The 24,477-nt window shown below is 41.4% G+C and overlaps 18 non-coding genes across 18 annotated transcripts; all 18 read right to left on the minus strand.

Moving 5' to 3' along the window:
- Positions 1–2,964: 2,964 nt before the first annotated feature.
- TRNAY-GUA (transfer RNA tyrosine (anticodon GUA)) lies at positions 2,965–3,050 on the minus strand. The gene is given in 2 exon segments: positions 2,965–3,000; positions 3,014–3,050. It is a non-coding gene; the product is annotated as a tRNA-Tyr (tRNA).
- Positions 3,051–3,608: 558 nt separating this feature from the next.
- Positions 3,609–3,694, minus strand: TRNAY-GUA (transfer RNA tyrosine (anticodon GUA)). Its single transcript is given in 2 exon segments — positions 3,609–3,644; positions 3,658–3,694. It is a non-coding gene; the product is annotated as a tRNA-Tyr (tRNA).
- A 562-nt stretch (positions 3,695–4,256) lies between these two features.
- Positions 4,257–4,342, minus strand: TRNAY-GUA (transfer RNA tyrosine (anticodon GUA)). The gene is given in 2 exon segments: positions 4,257–4,292; positions 4,306–4,342. It is a non-coding gene; the product is annotated as a tRNA-Tyr (tRNA).
- A 3,143-nt stretch (positions 4,343–7,485) lies between these two features.
- TRNAY-GUA (transfer RNA tyrosine (anticodon GUA)) lies at positions 7,486–7,571 on the minus strand. Its single transcript is given in 2 exon segments — positions 7,486–7,521; positions 7,535–7,571. It is a non-coding gene; the product is annotated as a tRNA-Tyr (tRNA).
- Positions 7,572–9,425: 1,854 nt separating this feature from the next.
- Positions 9,426–9,511, minus strand: TRNAY-GUA (transfer RNA tyrosine (anticodon GUA)). The gene is given in 2 exon segments: positions 9,426–9,461; positions 9,475–9,511. It is a non-coding gene; the product is annotated as a tRNA-Tyr (tRNA).
- A 3,143-nt stretch (positions 9,512–12,654) lies between these two features.
- On the minus strand, positions 12,655–12,740 carry TRNAY-GUA (transfer RNA tyrosine (anticodon GUA)). Its single transcript is given in 2 exon segments — positions 12,655–12,690; positions 12,704–12,740. It is a non-coding gene; the product is annotated as a tRNA-Tyr (tRNA).
- A 559-nt stretch (positions 12,741–13,299) lies between these two features.
- On the minus strand, positions 13,300–13,385 carry TRNAY-GUA (transfer RNA tyrosine (anticodon GUA)). Its single transcript is given in 2 exon segments — positions 13,300–13,335; positions 13,349–13,385. It is a non-coding gene; the product is annotated as a tRNA-Tyr (tRNA).
- Positions 13,386–13,943: 558 nt separating this feature from the next.
- On the minus strand, positions 13,944–14,029 carry TRNAY-GUA (transfer RNA tyrosine (anticodon GUA)). Its single transcript is given in 2 exon segments — positions 13,944–13,979; positions 13,993–14,029. It is a non-coding gene; the product is annotated as a tRNA-Tyr (tRNA).
- A 1,854-nt stretch (positions 14,030–15,883) lies between these two features.
- Positions 15,884–15,969, minus strand: TRNAY-GUA (transfer RNA tyrosine (anticodon GUA)). Its single transcript is given in 2 exon segments — positions 15,884–15,919; positions 15,933–15,969. It is a non-coding gene; the product is annotated as a tRNA-Tyr (tRNA).
- A 559-nt stretch (positions 15,970–16,528) lies between these two features.
- TRNAY-GUA (transfer RNA tyrosine (anticodon GUA)) lies at positions 16,529–16,614 on the minus strand. Its single transcript is given in 2 exon segments — positions 16,529–16,564; positions 16,578–16,614. It is a non-coding gene; the product is annotated as a tRNA-Tyr (tRNA).
- Positions 16,615–17,172: 558 nt separating this feature from the next.
- Positions 17,173–17,258, minus strand: TRNAY-GUA (transfer RNA tyrosine (anticodon GUA)). The gene is given in 2 exon segments: positions 17,173–17,208; positions 17,222–17,258. It is a non-coding gene; the product is annotated as a tRNA-Tyr (tRNA).
- A 562-nt stretch (positions 17,259–17,820) lies between these two features.
- Positions 17,821–17,906, minus strand: TRNAY-GUA (transfer RNA tyrosine (anticodon GUA)). Its single transcript is given in 2 exon segments — positions 17,821–17,856; positions 17,870–17,906. It is a non-coding gene; the product is annotated as a tRNA-Tyr (tRNA).
- Positions 17,907–18,466: 560 nt separating this feature from the next.
- On the minus strand, positions 18,467–18,552 carry TRNAY-GUA (transfer RNA tyrosine (anticodon GUA)). Its single transcript is given in 2 exon segments — positions 18,467–18,502; positions 18,516–18,552. It is a non-coding gene; the product is annotated as a tRNA-Tyr (tRNA).
- Positions 18,553–21,697: 3,145 nt separating this feature from the next.
- Positions 21,698–21,783, minus strand: TRNAY-GUA (transfer RNA tyrosine (anticodon GUA)). Its single transcript is given in 2 exon segments — positions 21,698–21,733; positions 21,747–21,783. It is a non-coding gene; the product is annotated as a tRNA-Tyr (tRNA).
- A 560-nt stretch (positions 21,784–22,343) lies between these two features.
- On the minus strand, positions 22,344–22,429 carry TRNAY-GUA (transfer RNA tyrosine (anticodon GUA)). The gene is given in 2 exon segments: positions 22,344–22,379; positions 22,393–22,429. It is a non-coding gene; the product is annotated as a tRNA-Tyr (tRNA).
- A 560-nt stretch (positions 22,430–22,989) lies between these two features.
- On the minus strand, positions 22,990–23,075 carry TRNAY-GUA (transfer RNA tyrosine (anticodon GUA)). The gene is given in 2 exon segments: positions 22,990–23,025; positions 23,039–23,075. It is a non-coding gene; the product is annotated as a tRNA-Tyr (tRNA).
- Positions 23,076–23,634: 559 nt separating this feature from the next.
- TRNAY-GUA (transfer RNA tyrosine (anticodon GUA)) lies at positions 23,635–23,720 on the minus strand. The gene is given in 2 exon segments: positions 23,635–23,670; positions 23,684–23,720. It is a non-coding gene; the product is annotated as a tRNA-Tyr (tRNA).
- Positions 23,721–24,278: 558 nt separating this feature from the next.
- TRNAY-GUA (transfer RNA tyrosine (anticodon GUA)) lies at positions 24,279–24,364 on the minus strand. Its single transcript is given in 2 exon segments — positions 24,279–24,314; positions 24,328–24,364. It is a non-coding gene; the product is annotated as a tRNA-Tyr (tRNA).
- Between the last annotated feature and the right edge of the window lie 113 nt (positions 24,365–24,477).

Genomic DNA, 24,477 nt, shown 5'->3' on the forward strand with positions numbered 1-24,477 from the left:
GACCACCATACTAATGGGGAAAAGTTGAAAGGCGGCACCTCACAGGCAATCTCCTCAGAGTATTCAGCCGCGTTGGGCCTTGACAATATTTTAATATCTTGGATGGTGTATAGTGTTCTCTTATTTCCCTTGAGAAATCAAGATTGTCAAGGGGATTCTGCTGTTTTGCCAGTTCATAGCAAGAGATGGGGATCCAAAACACCTCACAGGAAACCAATGAAGATTTGTGTTGGACAGAAAAATAAGGTGGTCACAGCCTCAAAGCAAAAGGCATCTATTTTCAGTGATGAAATATAATATAATTATAAATTGTCTGTTATTTTACTTTCCAAGTATTTTACTTTCCAAGTATTCAATAAAATGTGCATTTGGCAAAAGTCCTTAGAGCCGGATTTGAACCAGCGACCTAAGGATGCCTGTTTTACCACTACAGCCCTCCGCTCTACCAAGTGAGCTATCGAAGGCTTGGCAAATCAGTCTCTAGCAAGCTCAATACGAGCTTCCACTTCAACCCTCGACATTCAAACATCTCTTGCAATTTGTGCAAAATACTACAAATTTGGCTTGTGAGGTTCCCGAATTGAGTAAAAGCACATCAGTTCACAATTAAAAAAATGACCCCCTCCGCAGTCTCCCGTATGTTACTGACCACCATACTAAGGGGGAAAAGTTGAAAGGCGGCACCTCACAGGCCATCTCCTCAGAGTATTCTGCCGCGTTGGGCCTTGACAATATTTTAATATCTTGGATGGTGTATAGTGTTCTCTCATTTTCCTTGAGAAATCAAGATTGTCAAGGGGATTATGCTGTTTTGCCAGTTCATAGCAAGAGATGGGGATCAAAGAAACACCTCACAGGAAACCAAAGAAGATTGGTGTTGGACAGAAAAATAATGTGGCCACAGCCTCAAAGCAAAAGGCATCTATTTTCAGTGATGAAATATAATATAATTATAAATTGTCTGTTATGTTATTTTCCAAGTATTTTACTTTCCAAGTATTCAATAAAATGTGCATTTGGCAAAAGTCCTTCGAGCCGGATTTGAACCAGCGACCTAAGGATGCCTGTTTTACCACTACAGTCCTCCCCTCTACCAACTGAGCTAGCGAAGGCTTGGCAAATCAGTCTCTAGCAAGCTCAATACGAGCTTCCACTTCAACCCTCGACATTCAAACATCTCTTGCAATTCGTGCAAAATACTACAAATTTGGCTTGTGAGGTTCCCGAATTGAGTAAAAGCACATCAGTTCACAAATAAAAAAATGACCCCCTCCGCAGTCTCCCGCATGTTACTGACCACCATACAAAGGAGGAAAAGTTGAAAGTCGGCGCCTCACAGGCCATCTCCTCAGAGTATTCATCAGTGTTCGGCCTTGACAATATTTTAATATCTTGGATGGTGAATAGTGTTCTCCCATTTCCCTTGAGAAATCAAGATTGTCAAGGGGATTCTGCTGTTTTGTCAGTTCATAGCAAGAGATGGGGATCCAAAATACCTCACAGGAAACCAAAGAAGATTGGTGTTGGACAGAAAAATAATGTGGCCACAGCCTCAAAGCAAAAGGCATCTATTTTCAGTGATGAAATATAATATAATTATAAATTGTCTGTTATGTTATTTTCCAAGTATTTTACTTTCCAAGTATTCAATAAAATGTGCATTTGGCAAAAGTCCTTCGAGCCGGATTTGAACCAGCGACCTAAGGATGCCTGTTTTACCACTACAGTCCTCCCCTCTACCAACTGAGCTATCGAAGGCTTGGCAAACTGTTCTCTAGCAAGCTCAATTCGAGCTTCCACTTCAACCGTCGACATGCAAACATCTCTTGCAATTCGTGCAAAATACTACAAATTTGGCTTGTGAGGTTCCCGAATTGAGTAAAAGCACATCAGTTCCCAATTAAAAAAATGACCGCCTCCGCAGTCTCCCGCATGTTACTGACCACCATACTAAGGAGGAAAAGTTGAAAGGCGGCGCCTCACAGGCCATCTCCTCAGAGTATTCATCAGTGTTCGGCCTTGACAATATTTTAATATCTTGGATGGTGTATGGTGTTCTCCCATTTCCCTTGAGAAATCAAGATTGTCAAGGGGATTCTGCTGTTTTGTCAGTTCATAGCAAGAGATGGGGATCCAAAACACGTCACAGGAAACCAACGAAGATTGGTGTCGGAAAGAAAAATAACGTGGCCACAGCCTCAAAGCAAAAGGCATCTATTTTCAGTGATGAAATAAAATATAATTATAAATTGTCTGTTATTTTACTTTCCAAGTATTTTACTTTCCAAGTATTCAATAAAATTTGCATTTGGCAAAAGTCCTTCGAGCGGGATTTGAACCAGTGACCTAAGGATGCCTGTTTTACCACTACAGTCCTCCGCTCTACCAACTGAGCTATCAAAGGTTTGGCAAATCATTCTCTAGCAAACTCAATACGAGCTTCCACTTCAACCGTCGACTTGTAAACTTCTCTTGCAATTCGTGCAAAATACTACAAATTTGGCTTGTGAGGTTCCCGAATTGAGTAAAAGCACATCAGTTCCCAATTAAAAAAATGACCCCCTCCGCAGTCTCCCGCATGTTAATGACCACCATACTAAGGGGGAAAAGTTGAAAGGAGGCGCCTCACAGGCCATCTCCTCAGAGTATTCAGCCGTGTTGGGCCTTGACAATATTTTAATATCTTGGATGGTGTATAGTGTTCTCTCATTTCCCTTGAGAAATCAAGATTGTCAAGAGGATTCTGCTGTTTTGCCAGTTCATAGCAAGAGATGGGGATCCAAAACACCTGACAGGAAACCAATGAAGATTCGTTTTGGACAGAAAAATAACGTGGCCACAGCCTCAAAGCAAAAGGCATCTATTTTCAGTGATGAAATATAATATAATTATAAATTGTCTGTTATTTTACTTTCCAAGTATTTTACTTTCCAAGTATTCAATAAAATGTGAATTTGGCAAGAGTCCTTCGAGCCGGATTTGAACCAGCGACCTAAGGATGCCTGTTTTACTACTACAGTCCTCCGCTCTACCAACTGAGCTATCGAAGGCTTGGCAAATCAACTCTAGCAAACTCAATACGAGCTTCCACTTCAACCGTCGACTTGTAAACATCTCTTGCAATTCGTGCAAAATACTACAAATTTGGCTTGTGAGGTTCCCGAATTGAGTAAAAGCACATCAGTTCCCAATTAAAAAAATGACCCCCTCCGCAGTCTCCCGCATGTTACTGACCACCATACTAAGGGGGAAAAGTTGAAAGGCGGCACCTCACAGGCAATCTCCTCAGAGTATTCAGCCGCGTTGGGCCTTGACAATATTTTAATATCTTGGATGGTGTATAGTGTTCTCTTATTTCCCTTGAGAAATCAAGATTGTCAAGGGGATTCTGCTGTTTTGCCAGTTCATAGCAAGAGATGGGGATCCAAAACACCTCACAGGAAACCAATGAAGATTTGTGTTGGACAGAAAAATAAGGTGTCACAGCCTCAAAGCAAAAGGCATCTATTTTCAGTGATGAAATATAATATAATTATAAATTGTCTGTTATTTTACTTTCCAAGTATTTTACTTTCCAAGTATTCAATAAAATGTGCATTTGGCAAAAGTCCTTCGAGCCGGATTTGAACCAGCGACCTAAGGATGCCTGTTTTACCACTACAGTCCTCAGCTCTACCAACTGAGCTATCGAAGGCTTGGCAAATCAGTCTCTAGCAAGCCCAATACGAGCTTCCACTTCAACCCTCGACATTCAAACATCTCTTGCAATTTGTGCAAAATACTAGAAATTTGGCTTGTGAGGTTCCCGAATTGAGTAAAAGCACATCAGTTCACAATTAAAAAAATGACCCCCTCCGCAGTCTCCCGTATGTTACTGACCACCATACTAAGGGGGAAAAGTTGAAAGGCGGCACCTCACAGGCCATCTCCTCAGAGTATTCAGCCGCGTTGGGCCTTGACAATATTTTAATATCTTGGATGGTGTATAGTGTTCTCTCATTTTCCTTGAGAAATCAAGATTGTCAAGGGGATTATGCTGTTTTGCCAGTTCATAGCAAGAGATGGGGATCAAAGAAACACCTCACAGGAAACCAAAGAAGATTGGTGTTGGACAGAAAAATAATGTGGCCACAGCCTCAAAGCAAAAGGCATCTATTTTCAGTGATGAAATATAATATAATTATAAATTGTCTGTTATGTTATTTTCCAAGTATTTTACTTTCCAAGTATTCAATAAAATGTGCATTTGGCAAAAGTCCTTCGAGCCGGATTTGAACCAGCGACCTAAGGATGCCTGTTTTACCACTACAGTCCTCCGCTCTACCAACTGAGCTATCGAAGGCTTGGCAAATCGTTCTCTAGCAAACTCAATACGAGCTTCCACTTCAACCGTCGACTTGTAAACATCTCTTGCAATTCGTGCAAAATACTACAAATTTGGCTTGTGACGTTCCCGAATTGAGTAAAAGCACATCAGTTCCCAATTAAAAAAATGACCCCCTCCGCAGTCTCCCGCATGTTACTGACCACCATACTAAGGGGGAAAAGTTGAAAGGCGGCGCCTCACAGGCCATCTCCTCAGAGTATTCAGCCGTGTTGGGCCTTGACAATATTTTAATATCTTGGATGGTGTATACTGTTCTCTCATTTCCCTTGAGAAATCAAGATTGTCAAGGGGATTCTGCTGTTTTGCCAGTTCATAGCAAGAGATGGGGATCTGAAACACCTCACAGGAAACCAATGAAGATTGGTGTTGGACAGAAACATAACGTGGCCACAGCCTCAAAGCAAAAGGCATCTATTTTCAGTGATGAAATATAGTATAATTATAAATTGTCTGTTATGTTATTTTCCAAGTATTTTACTTTCCAAGTATTCAATAAAATTTGCATTTGGCAAAAGTCCTTCGAGCCGGATTTGAACCAGCGACCTAAGGATGCCTGTTTTACCACTACAGTCCTCCCCTCTACCAACTGAGCTATCGAAGGCTTGGCAAACCGTTCTCTAGCAAGCTCAATTCGAGCTTCCACTTCAACCGTCGACATGCAAACATCTCTTGCAATTCGTGCAAAATACTACAAATTTGGCTTGTGAGGTTCCCGAATTGAGTAAAAGCACATCAGTTCCCAATTAAAAAAATGACCCCCTCCGCAGTCTCCCGCATGTTACTGACCACCATATTAAGGGGGAAAAGTTGAAAGGCGCGCCTCACAGGCCATCTCCTCAGAGTATTCAGCCGTGTTGGGCCTTGACAATATTTTAATATCTTGGATGGTGTATAGTGTTCTCCCATTTCCCTTGAGAAATCAAGATTGTCAAGGGGATTCTGCTGTTTTGTCAGTTCATAGCAAGAGATGGGGATCCAAAACACCTCACAGGAAACCAACGAAGATTGGTGTCGGACAGAAACATAACGTGGCCACAGCCTCAAAGCAAAAGGCATCTATTTTCAGTGATGAAATATAATATAATTATAAACTGTCTGTTATTTTACTTTCCAAGTATTTTACTTTCCAAGTATTCAATAAAATTTGCATTTGGCAAAAGTCCTTCAATCTGGATTTGAACCAGCGACCTAAGGATGCCTGTTTTACCACTACAGTCCTCCGCTCTACCAACTGAGCTATCGAAGGCTAGGCAAATCAGTCTCTAGCAAGCTCAATACGAGCTTCCACTTCAACCCTCCACATTCAAACATCTCTTGCAATTCGTGCAAAATACTACAAATTTGGCTTGTGAGGTTCCCGAATTGAGTAAAAGCACATCAGTTCACAATTAAAAAAATGACCCCCTCCGCAGTCTCCCGCATGTTACTGACCACCATACAAAGGAGGAAAAGTTGAAAGTCGGCGCCTCACAGGCCATCTCCTCAGAGTATTCATCAGTGTTCGGCCTTGACAATATTTTAATATCTTGGATGGTGTATAGTGTTCTCCCATTTCCCTTGAGAAATCAAGATTGTCAAGGGGATTCTGCTGTTTTGTCAGTTCATAGCAAGAGATGGGGATCCAAAATACCTCACAGGAAACCAACGAAGATTGGTGTCGGACAGAAAAATAACGTGGCCACAGCCTCAAAGCAAAAGGCATCTATTTTCAGTGATGAAATATAATATAATTATAAATAGTCTGTTATTTTACTTTCCAAGTATTTTACTTTCCAAGTATTCAATAAAATGTGCATTTGGCAAAAGTCCTTCGAACCGGATTTGAACCCGCGACCTAAGAATGCCTGTTTTACCACTACAGTCCTCCGCTCTACCAACTGAGCTATCGAAGGCGTGGCAAATCAATCTCTAGCAAACTCAATACGAGCTTCCACTTCAACCGTCGACTTGTAAACATCTCTTGCAATTCGTGCAAAATACTACAAATTTGGCTTGTGAGGTTCCCGAATTGAGTAAAAGCACATCAGTTCCCAATTAAAAAAATGACCCCCTCCGCAGTCTCCCGCATGTTACTGACCACCATACTAAGGGGGAAAAGTTGAAAGGCGGCACCTCACAGGCAATCTCCTCAGAGTATTCAGCCGCGTTGGGCCTTGACAATATTTTAATATCTTGGATGGTGTATAGTGTTCTCTCATTTCCCTTGAGAAATCAAGATTGTCAAGGGGATTCTGCTGTTTTGCCAGTTCATAGCAAGAGATGGGGATCCAAAACACCTCACAGGAAACCAATGAAGATTTGTGTTGGACAGAAAAATAAGGTGGTCACAGCCTCAAAGCAAAAGGCATCTATTTTCAGTGATGAAATATAATATAATTATAAATTGTCTGTTATTTTACTTTCCAAGTATTTTACTTTCCAAGTATTCAATAAAATGTGCATTTGGCAAAAGTCCTTCGAGCCGGATTTGAACCAGCGACCTAAGGATGCCTGTTTTACCACTACAGTCCTCCGCTCTACCAACTGAGCTATCGAGGGCTTGGCAAATCATTCTCTAGCAAGCTCAATACGAGCTTCCACTTCAACCGTCGACTTGTAAACATCTCTTGCAATTCGTGCAAAATACTACAAATTTGGCTTGTGAGGTTCCCGAATTGAGTAAAAGCACATCAGTTCCCAATTAAAAAAATGACCCCCTCCGCAGTCTCCCGCATGTTACTGACCACCATACTAAGGGGGAAAAGTTGAAAGGCGGCACCTCACAGGCAATCTCCTCAGAGTATTCAGCCGCGTTGGGCCTTGACAATATTTTAATATCTTGGATGGTGTATAGTGTTCTCTCATTTCCCTTGAGAAATCAAGATTGTCAAGGGGATTCTGCTGTTTTGCCAGTTCATAGCAAGAGATGGGGATCCAAAACACCTCACAGGAAACCAATGAAGATTTGTGTTGGACAGAAAAATAAGGTGGTCACAGCCTCAAAGCAAAAGGCATCTATTTTCAGTGATGAAATATAATATAATTATAAATTGTCTGTTATTTTACTTTCCAAGTATTTTACTTTCCAAGTATTCAATAAAATGTGCATTTGGCAAAAGTCCTTCGAGCCGGATTTGAACCAGCGACCTAAGGATGCCTGTTTTACCACTACAGTCCTCCGCTCTACCAACTGAGCTATCGAAGGCTTGGCAAATCAGTCTCTAGCAAGCTCAATACGAGCTTCCACTTCAACCCTCGACAATCAAACATCTCTTGCAATTTGTGCAAAATACTACAAATTTGGCTTGTGAGGTTCCCGAATTGAGTAAAAGCACATCAGTTCACAATTAAAAAAATGACCCCCTCCGCAGTCTCCCGCATGTTACTGACCACCATACTAAGGGGGAAAAGTTGAAAGGCGGCACCTCACAGGCCATCTCCTCAGAGTATTCAGCCGCGTTGGGCCTTGACAATATTTTAATATCTTGGATGGTGTATAGTGTTCTCTCATTTTCCTTGAGAAATCAAGATTGTCAAGGGGATTATGCTGTTTTGCCAGTTTATAGCAAGAGATGGGGATCAAAGAAACACCTCACAGGAAACCAAAGAAGATTGGTGTTGGACAGAAAAATAATGTGGCCACAGCCTCAAAGCAAAAGGCATCTATTTTCAGTGATGAAATATAATATAATTATAAATTGTCTGTTATGTTATTTTCCAAGTATTTTGCTTTCCAAGTATTCAATAAAATTTGCATTTGGCAAAAGTCCTTCGAGCCGGATTTGAACCAGCGACCTAAGGATGCCTGTTTTACCACTACAGTCCTCCCCTCTACCAACTGAGCTATCGAAGGCTTGGCAAACTGTTCTCTAGCAAGCTCAATTCGAGCTTCCACTTCAACCGTCGACATGCAAACATCTCTTGCAATTCGTGCAAAATACTACAAATTTGGCTTGTGAGGTTCCCGAATTGAGTAAAAGCACATCAGTTCCCAATTAAAAAAATGACCGCCTCCGCAGTCTCCCGCGTGTTACTGACCACCATACTAAGGAGGAAAAGTTGAAAGGCGGCGCCTCACAGACCATCTCCTCAGAGTATTCATCAGTGTTCGGCCTTGACAATATTTTAATATCTTGGATGGTGTATAGTGTTCTCTCATTTTCCTTGAGAAATCAAGATTGTCAAGGGGATTCTGCTGTTTTGTCAGTTCATAGCAAGAGATGGGGATCCAAAACACGTCACAGGAAACCAACGAAGATTGGTGTCGGACAGAAAAATAACGTGGCCACAGCCTCAAAGCAAAAGGCATCTATTTTCAGTGATGAAATAAAATATAATTATAAATTGTCTGTTATTTTACTTTCCAAGTATTTTACTTTCCAAGTATTCAATAAAATTTGCATTTGGCAAAAGTCCTTCGAGCGGGATTTGAACCAGTGACCTAAGGATGCCTGTTTTACCACTACAGTCCTCCGCTCTACCAACTGAGCTAGCGAAGGCTTGGCAAATCAGTCTCTAGCAAGCTCAATACGAGCTTCCACTTCAACCCTCGACATTCAAACATCTCTTGCAATTCGTGCAAAATACTACAAATTTGGCTTGTGAGGTTCCCGAATTGAGTAAAAGCACATCAGTTCCCAATTAAAAAAATGACCCCCTCCGCAGTCTCCCGCATGTTAATGACCACCATACTAAGGGGGAAAAGTTGAAAGGCGGCGCCTCACAGGCCATCTCCTCAGAGTATTCAGCCGTGTTGGGCCTTGACAATATTTTAATATCTTGGATGGTGTATAGTGTTCTCTCATTTCCCTTGAGAAATCAAGATTGTCAAGGGGATTCTGCTGTTTTGTCAGTTCATAGCAAGAGATGGGGATCCAAAATACCTCACAGGAAACCAATGAAGATTGGTGTCGGACAGAAAAATAACGTGGCCACAGCCTCAAAGCAAAAGGCATCTATTTTCAGTGATGAAATATAGTATAATTATAAATTGTCTGTTATTTTACTTTCCAAGTATTTTACTTTCCAAGTATTCAATAAAATGTGAATTTGGCAAGAGTCCTTCGAGCCGGATTTGAACCAGCGACCTAAGGATGCCTGTTTTACTACTACAGTCCTCCGCTCTACCAACTGAGCTATCGAAGGCTTGGCAAACCGTTCTCTAGCAAGCTCAATTCGAGCTTCCACTTCAACCGTCGACATGCAAACATCTCTTGCAATTCGTGCAAAATACTACAAATTTGGCTTGTGAGGTTCCCGAATTGAGTAAAAGCACATCAGTTACCAATTAAAAAAATGACCCCCTCCGCAGTCTCCCGCATGTTACTGACCACCATATTAAGGGGGAAAAGTTGAAAGGCGCGCCTCACAGGCCATCTCCTCAGAGTATTCAGCCGTGTTGGGCCTTGACAATATTTTAATATCTTGGATGGTGTATAGTGTTCTCCCATTTCCCTTGAGAAATCAAGATTGTCAAGGGGATTCTGCTGTTTTGTCAGTTCATAGCAAGAGATGGGGATCCAAAACACCTCACAGGAAACCAACGAAGATTGGTGTCGGACAGAAACATAACGTGGCCACAGCCTCAAAGCAAAAGGCATCTATTTTCAGTGATGAAATATAATATAATTATAAACTGTCTGTTATTTTACTTTCCAAGTATTTTACTTTCCAAGTATTCAATAAAATTTGCATTTGGCAAAAGTCCTTCAATCTGGATTTGAACCAGCGACCTAAGGATGCCTGTTTTACCACTACAGTCCTCCGCTCTACCAACTGAGCTATCGAAGGCTAGGCAAATCAGTCTCTAGCAAGCTCAATACGAGCTTCCACTTCAACCCTCGACATTCAAACATCTCTTGCAATTCGTGCAAAATACTACAAATTTGGCTTGTGAGGTTCCCGAATTGAGTAAAAGCACATCAGTTCACAATTAAAAAAATGACCCCCTCCGCAGTCTCCCGCATGTTACTGACCACCATACAAAGGAGGAAAAGTTGAAAGTCGGCGCCTCACAGGCCATCTCCTCAGAGTATTCATCAGTGTTCGGCCTTGACAATATTTTAATATCTTGGATGGTGTATAGTGTTCTCCCATTTCCCTTGAGAAATCAAGATTGTCAAGGGGATTCTGCTGTTTTGTCAGTTCATAGCAAGAGATGGGGATCCAAAATACCTCACAGGAAACCAACGAAGATTGGTGTCGGACAGAAAAATAACGTGGCCACAGCCTCAAAGCAAAAGGCATCTATTTTCAGTGATGAAATATAATATAATTATAAATAGTCTGTTATTTTACTTTCCAAGTATTTTACTTTCCAAGTATTCAATAAAATGTGCATTTGGCAAAAGTCCTTCGAACCGGATTTGAACCAGCGACCTAAGGATGCCTGTTTTACCACTACAGTCCTCCGCTCTACCAACTGAGCTATTAAAGGCTTGGCAAATCAGTCTCTAGCAAGCTCCATACGAGCTTCCACTTCAACCGTCGACATTCAAACATCTCTTGCAATTCGTGCAAAATACTACAAATTTGGCTTGTGAGGTTCCCGAATTGAGTAAAAGCACATCAGTTCACAATTAAAAAAATGACCCCCTCCGCAGTCTCCCGCATGTTACTGACCACCATACAAAGGAGGAAAAGTTGAAAGGCGGCGCCTCACAGGCCATCTCCTCAGAGTATTCATCAGTGTTCGGCCTTGACAATATTTTAATATCTTGGATGGTGTATAGTGTTCTCCCATTTCCCTTGAGAAATCAAGATTGTCAAGGGGATTCTGCTGTTTTGTCAGTTCATAGCAAGAGATGGGGATCCAAAATACCTCACAGGAAACCAACGAAGATTGGTGTCGGACAGAAAAATAACGTGGCCACAGCCTCAAAGCAAAAGGCATCTATTTTCAGTGATGAAATATAATATAATTATAAATTGTCTGTTATTTTACTTTCCAAGTATTTTACTTTCCAAGTATTCAATAAAATGTGCATTTGGCAAAAGTCCTTCGAGCCGGATTTGAACCAGCGACCTAAGGATGCCTGTTTTACCACTACAGTCCTCCCCTCTACCAACTGAGCTATCGAAGGCTTGGCAAACTGTTCTCTAGCAAGCTCAATTCGAGCTTCCACTTCAACCGTCGACATGCAAACATCTCTTGCAATTCGTGCAAAATACTACAAATTTGGCTTGTGAGGTTCCCGAATTGAGTAAAAGCACATCAGTTCCCAATTTAAAAAATGACCGCCTCCGCAGTCTCCCGCATGTTACTGACCACCATACTAAGGAGGAAAAGTTGAAAGGCGGCGCCTCACAGGCCATCTCCTCAGAGTATTCATCAGTGTTCGGCCTTGACAATATTTTAATATCTTGGATGGTGTATGGTGTTCTCCCATTTCCCTTGAGAAATCAAGATTGTCAAGGGGATTCTGCTGTTTTGTCAGTTCATAGCAAGAGATGGGGATCCAAAACACGTCACAGGAAACCAACGAAGATTGGTGTCGGACAGAAAAATAACGTGGCCACAGCCTCAAAGCAAAAGGCATCTATTTTCAGTGATGAAATAAAATATAATTATAAATTGTCTGTTATTTTACTTTCCAAGTATTTTACTTTCCAAGTATTCAATAAAATTTGCATTTGGCAAAAGTCCTTCGAGCGGGATTTGAACCAGTGACCTAAGGATGCCTGTTTTACCACTACAGTCCTCCGCTCTACCAACTGAGCTATCAAAGGTTTGGCAAATCATTCTCTAGCAAACTCAATACGAGCTTCCACTTCAACCGTCGACTTGTAAACATCTCTTGCAATTCGTGCAAAATACTACAAATTTGGCTTGTGAGGTTCCCGAATTGAGTAAAAGCACATCAGTTCCCAATTAAAAAAATGACCCCCTCCGCAGTCTCCCGCATGTTAATAACCACCATACTAAGGGGGAAAAGTTGAAAGGCGGCGCCTCACAGGCCATCTCCTCAGAGTATTCAGCCGTGTTGGGCCTTGACAATATTTTAATATCTTGGATGGTGTATAGTGTTCTCTCATTTCCCTTGAGAAATCAAGATTGTCAAGAGGATTCTGCTGTTTTGCCAGTTCATAGCAAGAGATGGGGATCCAAAACACCTGACAGGAAACCAATGAAGATTCGTTTTGGACAGAAAAATAACGTGGCCACAGCCTCAAAGCAAAAGGCATCTATTTTCAGTGATGAAATATAATATAATTATAAATTGTCTGTTATTTTACTTTCCAAGTATTTTACTTTCCAAGTATTCAATAAAATGTGAATTTGGCAAGAGTCCTTCGAGCCGGATTTGAACCAGCGACCTAAGGATGCCTGTTTTACTACTACAGTCCTCCGCTCTACCAACTGAGCTATCGAAGGCTTGGCAAATCAACTCTAGCAAACTCAATACGAGCTTCCACTTCAACCGTCGACTTGTAAACATCTCTTGCAATTCGTGCAAAATACTACAAATTTGGCTTGTGAGGTTCCCGAATTGAGTAAAAGCACATCAGTTCCCAATTAAAAAAATGACCCCCTCCGCAGTCTCCCGCATGTTAATAACCACCATACTAAGGGGGAAAAGTTGAAAGGCGGCGCCTCACAGGCCATCTCCTCAGAGTATTCAGCCGTGTTGGGCCTTGACAATATTTTAATATCTTGGATGGTGTATAGTGTTCTCTCATTTCCCTTGAGAAATCAAGATTGTCAAGAGGATTCTGCTGTTTTGCCAGTTCATAGCAAGAGATGGGGATCCAAAACACCTGACAGGAAACCAATGAAGATTCGTTTTGGACAGAAAAATAACGTGGCCACAGCCTCAAAGCAAAAGGCATCTATTTTCAGTGATGAAATATAATATAATTATAAATTGTCTGTTATTTTACTTTCCAAGTATTTTACTTTCCAAGTATTCAATAAAATGTGAATTTGGCAAGAGTCCTTCGAGCCGGATTTGAACCAGCGACCTAAGGATGCCTGTTTTACTACTACAGTCCTCCGCTCTACCAACTGAGCTATCGAAGGCTTGGCAAATCAACTCTAGCAAACTCAATACGAGCTTCCACTTCAACCGTCGACTTGTAAACATCTCTTGCAATTCGTGCAAAATACTACAAATTTGGCTTGTGAGGTTCCCGAATTGAGTAAAAGCACATCAGTTCCCAATTAAAAAAATGACCCCCTCCGCAGTCTCCCGCATGTTACTGACCACCATACTAAGGGGGAAAAGTTGAAAGGCGGCACCTCACAGGCAATCTCCTCAGAGTATTCAGCCGCGTTGGGCCTTGACAATATTTTAATATCTTGGATGGTGTATAGTGTTCTCTTATTTCCCTTGAGAAATCAAGATTGTCAAGGGGATTCTGCTGTTTTGCCAGTTCATAGCAAGAGATGGGGATCCAAAACACCTCACAGGAAACCAATGAAGATTTGTGTTGGACAGAAAAATAAGGTGTCACAGCCTCAAAGCAAAAGGCATCTATTTTCAGTGATGAAATATAATATAATTATAAATTGTCTGTTATTTTACTTTCCAAGTATTTTACTTTCCAAGTATTCAATAAAATGTGCATTTGGCAAAAGTCCTTCGAGCCGGATTTGAACCAGCGACCTAAGGATGCCTGTTTTACCACTACAGTCCTCCGCTCTACCAACTGAGCTATCAAAGGCTTGGCAAATCAGTCTCTAGCAAGCCCAATACGAGCTTCCACTTCAACCCTCGACATTCAAACATCTCTTGCAATTTGTGCAAAATACTAGAAATTTGGCTTGTGAGGTTCCCGAATTGAGTAAAAGCACATCAGTTCACAATTAAAAAAATGACCCCCTCCGCAGTCTCCCGTATGTTACTGACCACCATACTAAGGGGGAAAAGTTGAAAGGCGGCACCTCACAGGCCATCTCCTCAGAGTATTCAGCCGCGTTGGGCCTTGACAATATTTTAATATCTTGGATGGTGTATAGTGTTCTCTCATTTTCCTTGAGAAATCAAGATTGTCAAGGGGATTATGCTGTTTTGCCAGTTCATAGCAAGAGATGGGGATCAAAGAAACACCTCACAGGAAACCAAAGAAGATTGGTGTTGGACAGAAAAATAACGTGGCCACAGCCTCAAAGCAAAAGGCATCTATTTTCAGTGATGAAATATAATATAATTATAAATTGTCTGTTATGTTATTTTCCAAGTATTTTACTTTCCAAGTATTCAATAAAATGTGCATTTGGCAAAAGTCCTTCGAGCCGGATTTGAACCAGCGACCTAAGGATGCCTGTTTTACCACTACAGTCCTCCCCTCTACCAACTGAGCTATCGAAGGCTTGGCAAACTGTTCTCTAGCAAGCTCAATTCGAGCTTCCACTTCAACCGTCGACATGCAAACATCTCTTGCAATTCGTGCAAAATACTACAAATTTGGCTTGTGAGGTTCCCGAATTGAGTAAAAGCACATCAGTTCCCAATTTAAAAAATGACCGCCTCCGCAGTCTCCCGCATGTTACTGACCACCATACTAAGGAGGAAAAGTTGAAAGGCGGCGCCTCACAGGCCATCTCCTCAGAGTATTCATCAGTGTTCGGCCTTGACAATATTTTAATATCTTGGATGGTGTATGGTGTTCTCCCATTTCCCTTGAGAAATCAAGATTGTCAAGGGGATTCTGCTGTTTTGTCAGTTCATAGCAAGAGATGGGGATCCAAAACACGTCACAGGAAACCAACGAAGATTGGTGTCGGACAGAAAAATAACGTGGCCACAGCCTCAAAGCAAAAGGCATCTATTTTCAGTGATGAAATAAAATATAATTATAAATTGTCTGTTATTTTACTTTCCAAGTATTTTACTTTCCAAGTATTCAATAAAATTTGCATTTGGCAAAAGTCCTTCGAGCGGGATTTGAACCAGTGACCTAAGGATGCCTGTTTTACCACTACAGTCCTCCGCTCTACCAACTGAGCTATCAAAGGTTTGGCAAATCATTCTCTAGCAAACTCAATACGAGCTTCCACTTCAACCGTCGACTTGTAAACATCTCTTGCAATTCGTGCAAAATACTACAAATTTGGCTTGTGAGGTTCCCGAATTGAGTAAAAGCACATCAGTTCCCAATTAAAAAAATTACCCCCTCCGCAGTCTCCCGCATGTTAATAACCACCATACTAAGGGGGAAAAGTTGAAAGGCGGCGCCTCACAGGCCATCTCCTCAGAGTATTCAGCCGTGTTGGGCCTTGACAATATTTTAATATCTTGGATGGTGTATAGTGTTCTCTCATTTCCCTTGAGAAATCAAGATTGTCAAGAGGATTCTGCTGTTTTGCCAGTTCATAGCAAGAGATGGGGATCCAAAACACCTGACAGGAAACCAATGAAGATTCGTTTTGGACAGAAAAATAACGTGGCCACAGCCTCAAAGCAAAAGGCATCTATTTTCAGTGATGAAATATAATATAATTATAAATTGTCTGTTATTTTACTTTCCAAGTATTTTACTTTCCAAGTATTCAATAAAATGTGAATTTGGCAAGAGTCCTTCGAGCCGGATTTGAACCAGCGACCTAAGGATGCCTGTTTTACTACTACAGTCCTCCGCTCTACCAACTGAGCTATCGAAGGCTTGGCAAATCAACTCTAGCAAACTCAATACGAGCTTCCACTTCAACCGTCGACTTGTAAACATCTCTTGCAATTCGTGCAAAATACTACAAATTTGGCTTGTGAGGTTCCCGAATTGAGTAAAAGCACATCAGTTCCCAATTAAAAAAATGACCCCCTCCGCAGTCTCCCGCATGTTAATAACCACCATACTAAGGGGGAAAAGTTGAAAGGCGGCGCCTCACAGGCCATCTCCTCAGAGTATTCAGCCGTGTTGGGCCTTGACAATATTTTAATATCTTGGATGGTGTATAGTGTTCTCTCATTTCCCTTGAGAAATCAAGATTGTCAAGAGGATTCTGCTGTTTTGCCAGTTCATAGCAAGAGATGGGGATCCAAAACACCTGACAGGAAACCAATGAAGATTCGTTTTGGACAGAAAAATAACGTGGCCACAGCCTCAAAGCAAAAGGCATCTATTTTCAGTGATGAAATATAATATAATTATAAATTGTCTGTTATTTTACTTTCCAAGTATTTTACTTTCCAAGTATTCAATAAAATGTGAATTTGGCAAGAGTCCTTCGAGCCGGATTTGAACCAGCGACCTAAGGATGCCTGTTTTACTACTACAGTCCTCCGCTCTACCAACTGAGCTATCGAAGGCTTGGCAAATCAACTCTAGCAAACTCAATACGAGCTTCCACTTCAACCGTCGACTTGTAAACATCTCTTGCAATTCGTGCAAAATACTACAAATTTGGCTTGTGAGGTTCCCGAATTGAGTAAAAGCACATCAGTTCCCAATTAAAAAAATGACCCCCTCCGCAGTCTCCCGCATGTTACTGACCACCATACTAAGGGGGAAAAGGTGAAAGGCGGCACCTCACAGGCAATCTCCTCAGAGTATTCAGCCGCGTTGGGCCTTGACAATATTTTAATATCTTGGATGGTGTATAGTGTTCTCTTATTTCCCTTGAGAAATCAAGATTGTCAAGGGGATTCTGCTGTTTTGCCAGTTCATAGCAAGAGATGGGGATCCAAAACACCTCACAGGAAACCAATGAAGATTTGTGTTGGACAGAAAAATAAGGTGTCACAGCCTCAAAGCAAAAGGCATCTATTTTCAGTGATGAAATATAATATAATTATAAATTGTCTGTTATTTTACTTTCCAAGTATTTTACTTTCCAAGTATTCAATAAAATGTGCATTTGGCAAAAGTCCTTCGAGCCGGATTTGAACCAGCGACCTAAGGATGCCTGTTTTACCACTACAGTCCTCCGCTCTACCAACTGAGCTATCAAAGGCTTGGCAAATCAGTCTCTAGCAAGCCCAATACGAGCTTCCACTTCAACCCTCGACATTCAAACATCTCTTGCAATTTGTGCAAAATACTAGAAATTTGGCTTGTGAGGTTCCCGAATTGAGTAAAAGCACATCAGTTCACAATTAAAAAAATGACCCCCTCCGCAGTCTCCCGTATGTTACTGACCACCATACTAAGGGGGAAAAGTTGAAAGGCGGCACCTCACAGGCCATCTCCTCAGAGTATTCAGCCGCGTTGGGCCTTGACAATATTTTAATATCTTGGATGGTGTATAGTGTTCTCTCATTTTCCTTGAGAAATCAAGATTGTCAAGGGGATTATGCTGTTTTGCCAGTTCATAGCAAGAGATGGGGATCAAAGAAACACCTCACAGGAAACCAAAGAAGATTGGTGTTGGACAGAAAAATAACGTGGCCACAGCCTCAAAGCAAAAGGCATCTATTTTCAGTGATGAAATATAATATAATTATAAATTGTCTGTTATGTTATTTTCCAAGTATTTTACTTTCCAAGTATTCAATAAAATGTGCATTTGGCAAAAGTCCTTCGAGCCGGATTTGAACCAGCGACCTAAGGATGCCTGTTTTACCACTACAGTCCTCCGCTCTACCAACTGAGCTATCGAAGGCTTGGCAAATCAGTCTCTAGCAAGCTCAATACGAGCTTCCACTTCAACCCTCGACATTCAAACATCTCTTGCAATTCGTGCAAAATACTACAAATTTGGCTTGTGAGGTTCCCGAATTGAGTAAAAGCACATCAGTTCACAATTAAAAAAATGACCCCCTCCGCAGTCTCCCGCATGTTACTGACCACCATACAAAGGAGGAAAAGTTGAAAGGCGGCGCCTCACAGGCCATCTCCTCAGAGTATTCATCAGTGTTCGGCCTTGACAATATTTTAATATCTTGGATGGTGTATAGTGTTCTCCCATTTCCCTTGAGAAATCAAGATTGTCAAGGGGATTCTGCTGTTTTGTCAGTTCATAGCAAGAGATGGGGATCCAAAATACCTCACAGGAAACCAACGAAGATTGGTGTCGGACAGAAAAATAACGTGGCCACAGCCTCAAAGCAAAAGGCATCTATTTTCAGTGATGAAATATAATATAATTATAAATTGTCTGTTATTTTACTTTCCAAGTATTTTACTTTCCAAGTATTCAATAAAATGTGCATTTGGCAAAAGTCCTTCGAGCCGGATTTGAACCAGCGACCTAAGGATGCCTGTTTTACCACTACAGTCCTCCGCTCTACCAACTGAGCTATCGAAGGCTTGGCAAAGCGTTCTCTAGCAAACTCAATACGAGCTTCCACTTCAACCGTCGACTTGTAAACATCTCTTGCAAATCGTGCAAAATACTACAAATTTGGCTTGTGACGTTCCCGAATTGAGTAAAAGCACATCAGTTCCCAATTAAAAAAATGACCCCCTCCGCAGTCTCCCGCATTTACTGACCACCATACTAAGGGGGAAAAGTTGAAAGGCGGCGCCTCACAGGCCATCTCCTCAGAGTATTCAGCCGTGTTGGGCCTTGACAATATTTTAATATCTTGGATGGTGTATACTGTTCTCTCATTTCCCTTGAGAAATCAAGATTGTCAAGGGGATTCTGCTGTTTTGCCAGTTCATAGCAAGAGATGGGGATCTGAAACACCTCACAGGAAACCAATGAAGATTGGTGTTGGACAGAAACATAACGTGGCCACAGCCTCAAAGCAAAAGGCATCTATTTTCAGTGATGAAATATAGTATAATTATAAATTGTCTGTTATGTTATTTTCCAAGTATTTTACTTTCCAAGTATTCAATAAAATTTGCATTTGGCAAAAGTCCTTCGAGCCGGATTTGAACCAGCGACCTAAGGATGCCTGTTTTACCACTACAGTCCTCCCCTCTACCAACTGAGCTATCGAAGGCTTGGCAAACCGTTTTCTAGCAAGCTCAATTCGAGCTTCCACTTCAACCGTCGACATGCAAACATCTCTTGCAATTCGTGCAAAATACTACAAATTTGGCTTGTGAGGTTCCCGAATTGAGTAAAAGCACATCAGTTCCCAATTAAAAAAATGACCCCCTCCGCAGTCTCCCGCATGTTACTGACCACCATATTAAGGGGGAAAAGTTGAAAGTCGGCGCCTCACAGGCCATCTCCTCAGAGTATTCATCAGTGTTCGGCCTTGACAATATTTTAATATCTTGGATGGTGTATAGTGTTCTCCCATTTCCCTTGAGAAATCAAGATTGTCACGGGGATTCTGCTGTTTTGTCAGTTCATAGCAAGAGATGGGGATCCAAAACACCTCACAGGAAACCAACGAAGATTGGTGTCGGACAGAAACATAACGTGGCCACAGCCTCAAAGCAAAAGGCATCTATTTTCAGTGATGAAATATAATATAATTATAAATAGTCTGTTATTTTACTTTCCAAGTATTTTACTTTCCAAGTATTCAATAAAATGTGCATTTGGCAAAAGTCCTTCGAACCTGATTTGAACCAGCGACCTAAGGATGCCTGTTTTACCACTACAGTCCTCCGCTCTACCAACTGAGCTATTAAAGGCTTGGCAAATCAGTCTCTAGCAAGCTCCATACGAGCTTCCACTTCAACCGTCGACATTCAAACATCTCTTGCAATTCGTGCAAAATACTACAAATTTGGCTTGTGAGGTTCCCGAATTGAGTAAAAGCACATCAGTTCACAATTAAAAAAATGACCCCCTCCGCAGTCTCCCGCATGTTACTGACCACCATACAAAGGAGGAAAAGTTGAAAGGCGGCGCCTCACAGGCCATCTCCTCAGAGTATTCAGCCGTGTTGGGCCTTGACAATATTTTAATATCTTGGATGGTGTATACTGTTCTCTCATTTCCCTTGAGAAATCAAGATTGTCAAGGGGATTCTGCTGTTTTGCCAGTTCATAGCAAGAGATGGGGATCCAAAACACCTGACAGGAAACCAATGAAGATTCGTGTTGGACAGAAAAATAACGTGGCCACAGCCTCAAAGCAAAAGGCATCTATTTTCAGTGATGAAATATAATATAATTATAAATTGTCTGTTATTTTACTTTCCAAGTATTTTACTTTCCAAGTATTCAATAAAATGTGCATTTGGCAAGAGTCCTTCGAGCCGGATTTGAACCAGCGAACTAAGGATGCCTGTTTTACCACTACAGTCCTCTGCTCTACCAACTGAGCTATCAAAGGCTTGGCAGATCAGTCTCTAGCAAGCTCAATACGAGCTTCCACTTCAACCGTCGACATTCAAACATCTCTTGCAATTCGTGCAAAATACTACAAATTTGGCTTGTGAGGTTCCCGAATTGAGTAAAAGCACATCAGTTCACAATTAAAAAAATGACCCCCGCCGCAGTCTCCCGCATGTTACTGACCACCATACTAAGGGGGAAAAGTTGAAAGGCGGCACCTCACAGGCCATCTCCTCAGAGTATTCAGCCGCGTTGGGCCTTGACAATATTTTAATATCTTGGATGGTGTATAGTGTTCTCTCATTTTCCTTGAGAAATCAAGATTGTCAAGGGGATTATGCTGTTTTGCCAGTTCATAGCAAGAGATGGGGATCAAAGAAACACCTCACAGGAAACCAAAGAAGATTGGTGTTGGACAGAAAAATAATGTGGCCACAGCCTCAAAGCAAAAGGCATCTATTTTCAGTGATGAAATATAATATGATTATAAATTGTCTGTTATGTTATTTTCCAAGTATTTTACTTTCCAAGTATTCAATAAAATTTGCATTTGGCAAAAGCCCTTCGAGCCGGATTTGAACCAGCGACCTAAGGATGCCTGTTTTACCACTACAGTCCTCCCCTCTACCAACTGAGCTATCGAAGGCTTGGCAAACCGTTCTCTAGCAAGCTCAATTCGAGCTTCCACTTCAACCGTCGGCATGCAAACATCTCTTGCAATTCGTGCAAAATACTACAAATTTGGCTTGTGAGGTTCCCGAATTGAGTAAAAGCACATCAGTTCCCAATTAAAAAAATGACCGCCTCCGCAGTCTCCCGCATGTTACTGACCACCATACTAAGGAGGAAAAGTTGAAAGGCGGCGCCTCACAGGCCATCTCCTCAGAGTATTCATCAGTGTTCGGCCTTGACAATATTTTAATATCTTGGATGGTGTATAGTGTTCTCTCATTTCCCTTGAGAAATCAAGATTGTCAAGGGGATTCTGCTGTTTTGCCAGTTCATAGCAAGAGATGGGGATCCAAAACAGCTCACAGGAAACCAACGAAGATTGGTGTCGGACAGAAAAATAACGTGGCCACAGCCTCAAAGCAAAAGGCATCTATTTTCAGTGATGAAATATAATATAATTATAAATTGTCTGTTATTTTACTTTCCAAGTATTTTACTTTCCAAGTATTCAATAAAATTTGCATTTGGCAAAAGTCCTTCGAGCCGGATTTGAACCAGCGACCTAAGGATGCCTGTTTTACCACTACAGTCCTCCGCTCTACCAACTGAGCTATCGAAGGCTTGGCAAATCATTCTCTAGCAAACTCAATACGAGCTTCCACTTCAACCGTCGACTTGTAAACATCTCTTGCAATTCGTGCAAAATACTACAAATTTGGCTTGTGAGGTTCCCGAATTGAGTAAAAGCACATCAGTTCCCAATTAAAAAAATGACCCCCTCCGCAGTCTCCCGCATGTTACTGACCACCATACTAAGGAGGAAAAGTTGAAAGGCGGCGCCTCACAGGCCATCTCCTCAGAGTATTCATCAGTGTTCGGCCTTGACAATATTTTAATATCTTGGATGGTGTATAGTGTTCTCTCATTTCCCTTGAGAAATCAAGATTGTCAAAGGGATTCTGCTGTTTTGCCAGTTCATAGCAAGAGATGGGGATCCAAAACACCTCACAGGAAACCAATGAAGATTTGTGTTGGACAGAAAAATAAGGTGGTCACAGCCTCAAAGCAAAAGGCATCTATTTTCAGTGATGAAATATAATATAATTATAAATTGTCTGTTATTTTACTTTCCAAGTATTTTACTTTCCAAGTATTCAATAAAATGTGCATTTGGCAAAAGTCCTTCGAGCCGGATTTGAACCAGCGACCTAAGGATGCCTGCTTTACCACTACAGTCCTCCGCTCTACCAACTGAGCTATCAAAGGTTTGGCAAATCATTCTCTAGCAAACTCAATACGAGCTTCCACTTCAACCGTCGACTTGTAAACATCTCTTGCAATTCGTGCAAAATACTACAAATTTGGCTTGTGAGGTTCCCGAATTGAGTAAAAGCACATCAGTTCCCAATTAAAAAAATGACCCCCTCCGCAGTCTCCCGCATGTTAATAACCACCATACTAAGGGGGAAAAGTTGAAAGGCGGCGCCTCACAGGCCATCTCCTCAGAGTATTCAGCCGTGTTGGGCCTTGACAATATTTTAATATCTTGGATGGTGTATAGTGTTCTCTCATTTCCCTTGAGAAATCAAGATTGTCAAGAGGATTCTGCTGTTTTGCCAGTTCATAGCAAGAGATGGGGATCCAAAACACCTGACAGGAAACCAATGAAGATTCGTTTTGGACAGAAAAATAACGTGGCCACAGCCTCAAAGCAAAAGGCATCTATTTTCAGTGATGAAATATAATATAATTATAAATTGTCTGTTATTTTACTTTCCAAGTATTTTACTTTCCAAGTATTCAATAAAATGTGAATTTGGCAAGAGTCCTTCGAGCCGGATTTGAACCAGCGACCTAAGGATGCCTGTTTTACTACTACAGTCCTCCGCTCTACCAACTGAGCTATCGAAGGCTTGGCAAATCAACTCTAGCAAACTCAATACGAGCTTCCACTTCAACCGTCGACTTGTAAACATCTCTTGCAATTCGTGCAAAATACTACAAATTTGGCTTGTGAGGTTCCCGAATTGAGTAAAAGCACATCAGTTCCCAATTAAAAAAATGACCCCCTCCGCAGTCTCCCGCATGTTAATAACCACCATACTAAGGGGGAAAAGTTGAAAGGCGGCGCCTCACAGGCCATCTCCTCAGAGTATTCAGCCGTGTTGGGCCTTGACAATATTTTAATATCTTGGATGGTGTATAGTGTTCTCTCATTTCCCTTGAGAAATCAAGATTGTCAAGAGGATTCTGCTGTTTTGCCAGTTCATAGCAAGAGATGGGGATCCAAAACACCTGACAGGAAACCAATGAAGATTCGTTTTGGACAGAAAAATAACGTGGCCACAGCCTCAAAGCAAAAGGCATCTATTTTCAGTGATGAAATATAATATAATTATAAATTGTCTGTTATTTTACTTTCCAAGTATTTTACTTTCCAAGTATTCAATAAAATGTGAATTTGGCAAGAGTCCTTCGAGCCGGATTTGAACCAGCGACCTAAGGATGCCTGTTTTACTACTACAGTCCTCCGCTCTACCAACTGAGCTATCGAAGGCTTGGCAAATCAACTCTAGCAAACTCAATACGAGCTTCCACTTCAACCGTCGACTTGTAAACATCTCTTGCAATTCGTGCAAAATACTACAAATTTGGCTTGTGAGGTTCCCGAATTGAGTAAAAGCACATCAGTTCCCAATTAAAAAAATGACCCCCTCCGCAGTCTCCCGCATGTTACTGACCACCATACTAAGGGGGAAAAGTTGAAAGGCGGCACCTCACAGGCAATCTCCTCAGAGTATTCAGCCGCGTTGGGCCTTGACAATATTTTAATATCTTGGATGGTGTATAGTGTTCTCTTATTTCCCTTGAGAAATCAAGATTGTCAAGGGGATTCTGCTGTTTTGCCAGTTCATAGCAAGAGATGGGGATCCAAAACACCTCACAGGAAACCAATGAAGATTTGTGTTGGACAGAAAAATAAGGTGTCACAGCCTCAAAGCAAAAGGCATCTATTTTCAGTGATGAAATATAATATAATTATAAATTGTCTGTTATTTTACTTTCCAAGTATTTTACTTTCCAAGTATTCAATAAAATGTGCATTTGGCAAAAGTCCTTCGAGCCGGATTTGAACCAGCGACCTAAGGATGCCTGTTTTACCACTACAGTCCTCCGCTCTACCAACTGAGCTATCAAAGGCTTGGCAAATCAGTCTCTAGCAAGCCCAATACGAGCTTCCACTTCAACCCTCGACATTCAAACATCTCTTGCAATTTGTGCAAAATACTAGAAATTTGGCTTGTGAGGTTCCC

Source organism: Ambystoma mexicanum, chromosome 1p (assembly GCF_040938575.1).
Source record: "Ambystoma mexicanum isolate Mex_15411 chromosome 1p, UKY_AmexF1_1, whole genome shotgun sequence".
NCBI classification, from domain to species: Eukaryota; Metazoa; Chordata; class Amphibia; order Caudata; family Ambystomatidae; genus Ambystoma; species Ambystoma mexicanum.